We start from the raw sequence: 10,861 nt of genomic DNA, 5'->3' as shown, positions 1-10,861 counted from the left end.
CTGTCTCAAGACCACGGCCGTTGCAGGCACGCCAGATTTGGCTGGTTTGAAAAGAATCAATAATAATAATCAGTAATGCTTGCTGAAAATGAAACGAATAATGAGGTAAGTTTCAACGTCGGGTATCTGCCATTGGTTGTTAGGATAGCAACAAGTACAACAACGTCGGGGTTCGCCGGCATAATGGCTGCCGAGTCCTTAGGTTCTTAAAAAGCCACGACGAGACAAGACTGATGTACAATGCAGTGGTTGCGCGCCCCTAGTGGAGATCAGTGGCCCTTATAGTCGTTCTTATACGTGGGTCCTGCAATCTATCTCGAGTTTGCATTGTTTTGGGTTTATGTGCGTACATGAATTAAATTGCCACACAAAAGGCTTTATTACACTTCTGAATCGCTGCAGGTGGAAAACCATTTGGTGTCGCAGCTGGCCGTGTCGTGTCGCTTGCGCTCAAAAATGAAAACGAAAATTGGCGAAATGCTAAGGCGCCCGTGTGCTGTGCGATTTCAGTGCACGTTAAAGACCCCCAGTGATCGAAATTATTCCGGAGCCCTCCACTACGGCGCCTCGTCCTTCCTTTCTTCTTTCTCTTCCTCCTTTATTCCTTGCCTTACGACGCGGTTCAGGTGTCCGCCGATATCGTGAGACAGATACTGCGCCATTTCCTTTCCCCAAAAACCAATTATTAATTGTTAATTTTCTTCCATCTAAACGCGGCCGCCGCAGCCGGATTCGAAAGAGAGAACTTTTGTAGCGAGATCTACGCTACCTTACCCAGTCGAGCATTTCGCCCCGAGCCTGGGGGGCCGACAGTGCGCAGGCGCGAAACCAGAGAGGAGCAGCAATGTGCGGCGCATGACGTCAGAGTTCGCCGCCCCCGGCGCGCGCAGCCGAGCAGGCCCGACTACGCCCGCCGGCGCCGCGCGTCAATGCGCATGCGCAGCAACCGGAGAAGGGCAGCAGGTGCGCGGCGCATGACGTAAGGGCTCGGCTGCCGCCGCGGCCGCGTGTGGGGTCGTGTGGATAAACTGCCACAATGTGCGGCTGTGTGTATAAAGCTGAGGTGATACGACTCAGTATATACCAATCGCTTCGTATAGGTGATGACAAGGAGACTCCAGTCGCTGCTACGCGGTGGTATCGTCAGGAGAAGATCAATTCTTCCCGCCCAGAAGTCGTCGCCTGGCGCTTGGCTGTTCTGCAGAGAAAGAATGAACATCAGAAGGCTAAACAAGCGGCGGAGACGCCTGAGCAAAGAGAAGAACGTCTTGCCAAGCGGAGACGCCAAGAGGCGAAGCGTAATAAGCGCAGCATAGTAGCTCGCATAGTTCCTTCGCAAGGAAATCAAGATGAAGCAACGGCAACAACATCATCATCATCAACAACTGAAGAAGAGGACGCAAAGGCTCGTCGTATAACTGACCTCTGAATTTGGCCAATTATCTACCGCGTGGACCCGCTGCATCCTCGACGCCTGCAATGCACCAACTGTTGGTGATTCGGACATCGTGTTAGAGCCTCTAAGTCGGCGACCAGATGCCGGGTGTGCGGTGAAGGCCACTCTTCCGGCAGCTGCACCGCTGAACAACCAAGCTGTTGTATATGCAGTAACAGTCAAAGCGCCGATGATGCCACTTGCGAAAGTCGCTCAGAGGGGCAAAGTTTATTGGAATTAATTGAGCAGAATCGCTGCTCACGAGCAGACGCTTATGCACTCCTTAACCGAAAAAAAAATTCATACGCCAGCCTTGTATGTTCCTTCTGCCTCAATAGTGTCAACCGTCGAAAGCACTCCCTGTTGTGGCCGAGCGCATGCTCAGCAGCTTCACGCAGGCGTTGTCTGATATTGATGCAAACCAGGCTGTTTCTCAACCTCAGCCTGTAGTTCCACCAGCATCAACATCACAGCAAGCCTGTGCTCAAACTTTCGTTGCCACGTCATCACCCAAGGTGCCGTCTCACGTGCCGCCTCTCGACAGCGTCCCTGTAATTAAGTCTTTCACGCAACACTGTTTTGCACTAATGATGCAGAAATAGCTTGTCCTACGCAGAAGCGTCGTTCTGCCACCTCTCCTTCTAAGTCCTCCGTTCCACAGCTCAAGACAAAAAAGGGCCTTCTAGAGTGTCTTACAAATCAGATATGCTACAAGAGGCTGTTTCAGCCTTTATTCTCCAGTAGGCATCATGGCGGATGTAAAGGTTCTCCAATGGAATTGCCGCTCTATTGCATCTTCTCTTCCTGTTTTAAAAATTCTTCTATCTTCTCATAACCCAGATATTGGGCTCTTGCAAGAAACTTGGCTCTCCCCTGTAAAGCCACTTTCTATAAACAGGTTTCGTGCTTTCCGAGCGGACCGCATAAATGGTAGGGCCGGTGGGTTGGTGACCCTGATTTCATCAAAATTGTGTCACCGGGCATTATTAACTAAAAAAGTAATGGATTCTGATTGCGAGCTTCTAGCTATAGATTTCACTTTGCCGCACTGCGCTGCTGTCACAGTCGCAAACGTCTATTTTCCAACTGGAGTATGCAGAACAGACCACCTAGACAGCTTACTTGCAAACTCTAGCAGGGTAATCATTGCAGGGGACTTCAACTCACATCACGTCGTCCGGGGTTCCTATGCTGATTCACGTGGACATATGTTATGGGCATGGATGTCAGCAAATGATGTGCGGTGCTGCAATTCTCGGGCCTTAACCTTCATCCGCAGACACTCACGCTCAGTCCTCGATTTGTCCTTGACAGCAAGAGGAGTAGGTATAGGGGCATTGTCCACAATTGACTGCGGCACATCTAGTGACCACCTGCCAATTACTTTCACTATATTGGTGAGCCCCTTCCGAGATCATGGTTCTGCCCGAAAATTAGTTAATCTTGCAGCCTACAAATTACATTTGCGCGCCTCCGTTACATCTGATCTTTGTTCATGTAGGACCGATAGGGCTCAGCGAGATTTTTCTTCAGTTTTGAAGGCTACGGAGAGCTCCGAGTTCAGTGTGCGTTCTGCTATTTGCAATAAATCACCATCCTCATGGTGGAATGACGCGTGTGAGACAGCTTTCCGTCGTAGGAAATCAGCTTGGAGGAGCCTTTCGCATAATCAGAACCCTGCAAGTGGGATCAACTACAAATTTTTCTCGGCCTCGTTTAAACGAACTTTAGCAAAGGCAAAGGATGACTACAACCAAAATTTGAACACATATTTGTCGAACCCCCAAAATAGGAAGGCTTTGTACCGTTTTATGGAACGAAATGTGAACTCCTCAGCCATGTAGTTAACCAGCTCGGTAGTGCTCGCTCCATGTGAGGCGAAAGATGAGTTAGAGCGAATCGCACACGGGATTGCTTCACGTTTTCAGGAGCAGCGTAGAGACCCTATGTTTGCCCCCCCCCCCCCCCCCCCCCCCCCTGCTCAGACTATGTTGTGGCTGACAAATCAGAGTTAACAACTGCAGTTTCTTTAATGCAATCCTCAGCTCCGGCTTGGGATGGTGTTACGGTCGGTATGTTGAAAATCTTAGCGCAAGACTTCACTCAGGACCTCCTCGATCTGGTCAATGCATCATTGGAAACTGCATGGTTGCCGCACTCCTGGAAGGTGGGGAAAATAATATTGCTCTTAAAAGATACAAAGAAAGGCTTCCATATTGATAACATTCGGCCGATAGCTCTAACATCCAATGTGGTAAAGCTCATAGAAATAATTGTGCACAGCCGCCTATCAGCGCATGTTTCAGAAGTCAGCGCATTGAGCTCTGCCCAGATTAGCTTTCGCCGCGGATGCTCCATATGGTCTACCCATGTCGATTTAGAGAACAGAGTCCGCCTTGCTATGCGCAAGAATGAAGTATCAGCTTTAGTGACGCTTGACATTGCTAAAGCGTACGACAGGGTTGAATATTCGATCCTTCTCTCTAAATTTGCATTATTAAACCCGCCGTACTGCATTTATGCATGGATCCGCGAATTTTTTGCAGGACGGCAGTTCTTTTGCTTTGACGGTACCTTCACCTCAGACACCTATGCCCAGACCAGAGGCATGCCACAAGGTTCTGTACTTTCACCACTTCTATTGAATCTGCTGATGTGCGACATTCCAGTACACCCTGATGTTACATTGTATGTTTATGCAGATGATATAGCCTTATTTGATTCTGCAGCAGACATTCATGCCCTATATTCTCTCCAAGAATACTTCAATGCGCTCGAGGTTTGGCTGGACACAATAAATTTACTATTAAATGTGCACAAAAACAGCGTGCTATTTTTTTAAAACCAACATGCCTTTATGTATATCGCTACACTATCGCTCAGACAGCATATCTCAGGTGGAACATTTGAGGTACCTATGCGTCATTTATGATGCCAGTATGGATTGGCGGCCTCACATCAAGACTAACGTTGAGAAAGGTGAGCGTGCACTAGGTAGGCTACTACGAATAAGTAATAGAAAAGTTGGCATGCGCCACGACACGCTTGTATTTCTTTACAAATCCTATATCAGACCAATTTTGGAATTTGGCTGCATACTTTTTTTTGGCTCCCCTAAATATAAGCTTTATCCGTTGCTGCTGTTAGGAAGGCGCGCACTGCGCCTTTGCCTAGGTCTCCCTCAATCAGTTTCCACCGCAGTTCTGTACCTGGAGGCTCGTTTGCCCGACCTTAACTCCCGCTTTCACCTTTTAACTGTCGGGACTTTTTTGCGGGCATTTGAGTCGGCTCCTGGTGTGGCTACACTTATTTTCGTCTCGCACCCAGCCCTCTTTCTCACTCCTCATTGGCCAAGGTTCCGACTCCCTGAAGTTGTCTTTACTCGGAACGTTTTATCCAACATTGGTGGGGATCTCATTTTGTATCTGGAGTTCGTTGGGCAGCGTCCCCTGTGGATATTGCGTTTGATTATATTTTCCCACCTAATGTTAAGAATCTGCCTGCAAGGACATTAACTTCACTCCTCTTTCATCACCTTGCCCATTTCCCGCACCGTACAGTGATTGCTACAGATGCGTGTGGGGCCGGCCAGAAGACAGCGGTTGGTATTTTTTCAGTCTCTCTCTCGTGGAGCTTTTCGGTTAGAGTCCCGGATTACACAACCATATATATAGCACAGTTTATGGCTCTTGGGCTGGCCGCTTTGAAAATTCCCACAACTGTTTCCCAGGTGATACTCCTCTCAGATTTTCTCTCTGTTTTGTTGGCGCTGCAGTCCACACGAGACGCTTTTTTTGAGACGCTCACTAAAGTTTTTTTATTCCTGGATGGGTGAAAGACGTGCGCTTCGTTTGGATACCAGGTCATTGCGGTGTTTCACAAAATGAAGCAGAAGACTTTTTGGAAAAATCAGCTCTAAATGCACCAGTTTCCCGTAGCGTCCCTGATATTGTTGTTTTCGGTAAGACTCGATTTCAGCGTTTTCAGTTTATAACCGCCGCGTGCAACGATCCCTTACTCTCTACTGTTGACTATCAACATCTCATGTACCCATGGAAGAATCATGCGTGTAAAACCCGGCAGTGTGAGGTAGCGATGACACTCATGCGGTGCAGGATTCCCTGTTTAAATCTACTTATGTAGAGGCGGGTTCAGTCCCACAAACCTTTGTGCGGCTTGTGGTGAAGTCGACACATTGGAGCATTTCCTACTCTCTTCCCGGAGGTTTGCACATCAGAGGAGAGCATACCTAGAAATTCCCATTAGAAAGTTAGGTCTCACTTTGTCGGTTCCCCTCCTCCTCTCTTTCGGCACGAGCGCCAGAAGTTTCGCATTGCATCAAGTCTGTAAATACCTCCACAATTACATAACAGCTACCGGCAGATTCCCTTGGTAATTGTTTCCAAAAATTCTGCATTTAAAAATTCGTTTGGAAATTTTCATATATTCAATTCTCAAGTATTATCTCCCGATGTTTTTCTTTCCTTTTTAATTACTCTGACATTTCACCCAAGGCACAATCATTAGATTGACACCAGTTTACCCTTTTCTTTGGGCTATCATCACTGAACCCTGGCCAATCCCCTGTCGTGGGTATGTGCCATGTCACAAAGGCAACAACAACAACAGACTACGCTATTAGACCAGGGGGGGAACTGCAGCTCTCGCTACGTATATCCTGGCATAGCTGAGCCAAGCCACTGCCAATTTTATTAGCCGGTTGAAGGCTGGGAGTTTGGCCAGGTGCGTCGAGTGTGGCCCCCAGGTGGGGGCGACGTCTTGAGCCCACGAGACCTGGCTACTCCGGACCATTAGCCGAGCACCCTAACCAGTGAGCTACCGCGGCGGGTCGGTAAGAGAACTCGCTGAAGCGTAATGTCTCTAAAGCATGCAATACAAACCAGCTTCTGAATACTAGTCACGTCAGCAATTTTATTTTCAAATTGGTATACTAACTTAAGCTGCCGTTGATATCAAAACCTGGCACAACCAGCTGTGTGCGTAATTATTTAGCTCATTGGTGCTATGTGTCTTCTTTTTCTTTATTCAATACTGCAAAGCTTGTACAGGTCCAAGCAGGGTGGGTTAAATGGCAACAAAACTATAATAACAAAGTTAATAAACATCAAAGTGTGGCGAAAGGAAATAAAGAATCATTCCAGTCGGTTACAGTGCGAGGAAAAAATGAAAACTGGAATAAATCTGTTCGCGCAAATATGGCATCAGAGCAATAATAATAATAATAATAATAATAATAATAATAATAATAATAATAATAATAATAATAATAATAATAATAATAATAATAATAATAATAATAATAATGGCACCAGCTTTGCAGAGAACCATTGTTCTTCAGAGCGCTCTGTAGCGTGACATACAAATGCTTCATTAAGAGGTCGGATCTGCCCCTGGTGACCTATGGGTTCCTGTGCTGGTATGATGCTGCTGAGTGCCGTATGACTTCTGGTGGAGCTTAACGCTATAATGTGCATTGACGTTGCAAAACACGCGGGCAGCATTTGCGCTCCGCCTCCACTTATTAGTGGTTTGTGAGGGTTTAACGTCCCAAAGGGACTCATGCTATGGTGGACGCCGTAGTGAAGGGTTCCGGAAATTTCGACCAACAGGGGTTCTTTAATGTGCACTGACATCGCACAGTACACGGACCTCTAGAATTTTGCCTCCATCGAAATGCGGCCGCAGCGGTTGGGATCGAACCCGCGTCTTTCGGGTCAGCAGCCGTACTCCGGCTCAGTAGCCGAGTGTCCTAACCACTGCGGCTGGTTCGAATTACTCGATATCTTACGCGATACCTTTTTGAAGCGAAAGCTTCACTGCGCTAGGTAAAACCGATTTTGCCGTGGGTTGCCGGTTGACCTTCAAGTGAGCCAAAGGTCAAGTGTGGCTATAGGCCTTACCAGATGTGGTCCACCATGGTGTCGCACCACTTGACCTTTGACCTTTCGATTCGCCTGTAGAGGGCGGTAGAATAGGCCGCAGCGTTCATTGGATGACCAATCTCTAGTGATGAACCATTAATTTAACTGCCACCTATCAGGGTGGCAGGGTGCCCGCGCTGGCTGTCCAGTGTGCGGAACGTACTCAATGTTACAGACTCCAAGCCGCGTCTACTTGCCCGATACACCAAAGCTTTGGCTCTCTAACCACGTTCAGCATAAGTTAAACCACAACACCGCCGCGGTGGCTGAGTGGTTATGGCACTCGGCTGCCGGCCCGAAAGACGCGGGTTCGATCCCGGCCGCGGCGGTCGAATTTCGATGGAGACAAAATTCTAGAGGCCCGTGTACTGTGCGATGTCAGTGCACGTTAAAGAACCCCAGGTGGTCGAAATTTCCGGAGACCTTCACTACGGCGCCCCTCATAGCCTGAGTCGCTTTGGGATGTTAAACACCCACAAATCAAATCAGTTAAACCGCAGGCAAATTTTATGCGGGTATCCAAAATTATACATACCTGTATATTGTAGGAAATGGCGCAGTACCTGTCTCAGTTATCGCCTGACACGTGAACCACGCCGTAAGGGAAGGGATAAAGGAGGGAATTAGAGAACAAAGGGAGGAAGAGGTGCCATAGTGGAGGACTCTGGAATAATTTCGACCACCTGGGGATCTTTAGCATGCACTTGTAAAAACATCCGCTAAAGTCGTAAATGCGCCACCATCCGCTATGAACCTAACTGAAGGAGGAATCGGCGCTAGCGTCTGTAATAAAGAGCAAGATCTAACCACAGGAAGGTTCTGAAGGGAAAAAAGATCACTCTCACCATCCCTTTTGAATTTCTTACCCACACGGCCGTTGTAACCTTCCGTATCCTTTGCCTGCTTCGTGAACTCCGTCACTCGCGTTTTCTCGGGCGCTGCCGCCTGCTTTGCGGCGCCGGCCACAGACACTTTGGTGTATAGTGTTCCTTCATGTGTTAGCGATGTCGCTGCTGTGGTGTTTGGTTTTCTGCTCCTGACCTTCGAAATTGGGAAGAGTGCAGGGAGACCGGGATGGATACGACGAAAACCGCTACCTGCGCTCGCGGTAGCCGTTCATGAACTATGATTTAGTCTCTGCTGTTGACGGAGAAGTTATCATGTTTGGCCCGCAGAAGAGTCGGCACATCGTGGGAACCGATTATGCGACTGTATGTTAACTGAGCTATATTGGTGTCGCATATATTAGCAAGGACAGTGAAGTTCATTGCGTGATCGTAGTTTGCTTTCACGTGTTTACATAAATAATAAACAACTTTTTTTTTCAATTATTTACGATTTTAAGGTTCATTGTGCAAGCATTTAATTGCGTGCGCTGACTTTGCAAGCAATGATACTTCTTTATTGCGCGGACAGTGTGCATGGAACATGGAATAATCGCACAGGTATTGCGTGAATGATGCACGAAATTATGTGTTGAATCTGTCAGCTGCGCCATTTAAGATAAGCAATACCCCTGCTGCGTCGACACAGGTTGTCTGTATTGTACGGAATGCCGTAACACAGGCATATAGTGCATTCTGAGAAATATCTCTTTGCCTGAAAGTAGCGCGTAGGATATATGTGTCAATAAAAAAGAGGAAAATATGTTCTATGTTCTCCGTACTTTGGTCCAATGCTGCGGTTACCGTTGTTGACCAGGAGCGCAACCAACTTTAACATGCCCCAATAGCACAGAAATGGTGTAAGAAAACCCAATTAAAGCGCTTCCCGCAGCCGCGCGCAGAGCAGGCAGACTACATATCCCCCCACCTCCGTTAGCGTTCCCGATTTTGGACTTTAGATTTTGGATTTTGGGCGGTTTTGGAGAAAGTGCCATGCGATCACCCCCCCCCCCCCTCCTCCCCCGTGCGTGTTTGAGTCGTCCGTTGTTATAGAGATAATTCCTGCACCATTCGCTATGAACGTAACTGATGGAGGAATTGGCGCTGCCGTATGTAATTCGTGGCCGCTGGGAGGTAGAGGAAGTTTAACCCCCCCCCCGGTAAAAGTATGCTTTACACTTTGTGTAGTTCACGGCAATGCGAGGTGTCTATGACCCTTTTGCGGTGCAGAATTCCGCGACTAAATCTCTATGTGTTTTGATCGAGGTTCCTTCTGTCGAACCTTTGTGCAGCATGTGGTGAAATCGATACACTTGATCACTTTCTCCTCTCCCGTCGACGATTTGCTTAATTACTTATTGATTTTTGGGGAAAGGAAATGGCGCAGTATCTGTCTCATATATCGTTGGACACCTGAACCGTGCCGTAAGGGAAGGGATAAGAGAGGGAGTGAAAGAAAGGAAGAATTAGGTGCCGTAGTGGAGGGCTCCGGAATAATTTCGACCACCTGGGGATCTTTAACGTGCACTGACATCGCACAGCACACGGGCGCCTTAGCGTTTTTCCTCCATAAAAACGCAGCCGCCGCGGTCGGGTTCGAGCCCGGGAACTCCGGATCAGTAGTCGAGCGCCCTAACCACTGAGCCACCGCGGCGGGGTGATTTGCTTCTCTGCGAAAAGCTTATCTGCAGATTACCCTTGCTCGCTTAGGGCTTCCTCTTTCTATTCCGGCTCTTCTCTCTTTTGGGGGGCAAGCACCAGGGGATATGTCCTTACACCAGTCTATATAATTGGGTTTTTTTTGTGGAAAGGAAATGGCGCAGTATCTGTCTCATATATCGTTGGACACCTGAACCGCGCCGTAAGGGAAGGGATAAGAGAGGGAGTGAAAGAAAGGAAGAATTAGGTGCCGTAGTGGAGGGCTCCGGAATAATTTCGACCACCTGGGGATCTTTAACGTGCACTGACATCGCACAGCACACGGGCGCTTTAGCGTTTTTCCTCCATAAAAACGCAGCCGCCGCGGTCGGGTTCGAACCCGGGAACTCTGGATCAGTAGTCGAGCGCCCTAACCACTGAGCCACCGCGGCGGGTCCTTACACCAGTCTACGATTATCTGCTTAATTTCATCACTGCGTCTTGGAGACTTTTTGTTAATTATAATTCCCCATTTTTTTACAAGCACAAGGTTCAGCCTCCTCGACTACCTTAAATGAGTCATTGTTGCACAATTGCTTGTACAGGGCATTCTGTCCAATCCCCCACTGTGGGTATGTGCCGATCCAACAGAGGACAACAACTTTCCACTGTGGGTTCCGTCTCCAGTTCGATTTAAGACTGCCTCGTTATATTTCATTAAGTGCAGGCACTCCTTCACCCGCCGGGGTGGCTCAGTGGTTAGGACGCTTGGCTACTGATCCGGAGTTCCCGGGCTCGAACTCGACCACGGCGGCCGCATTTTTATGGAGGCAAAACGCTAAGGCGCCTGCGTGCTGTGCGATATCAGTGCACGCTAAAGATGCCCAGGTTGTCGAAATTATTCCGGAGCCCTCCACTACGCACCTTTTCCTTCATTTGTTCTTTCACTCCGTCCTTTATCC

This window comes from Amblyomma americanum, chromosome 10 (assembly GCF_052857255.1).
Source record: "Amblyomma americanum isolate KBUSLIRL-KWMA chromosome 10, ASM5285725v1, whole genome shotgun sequence".
NCBI lineage: Eukaryota > Metazoa > Arthropoda > Arachnida > Ixodida > Ixodidae > Amblyomma > Amblyomma americanum.
The sequence above is the reverse complement of the archived record's forward strand: the minus strand, read 5'-3'. Positions refer to the sequence as shown.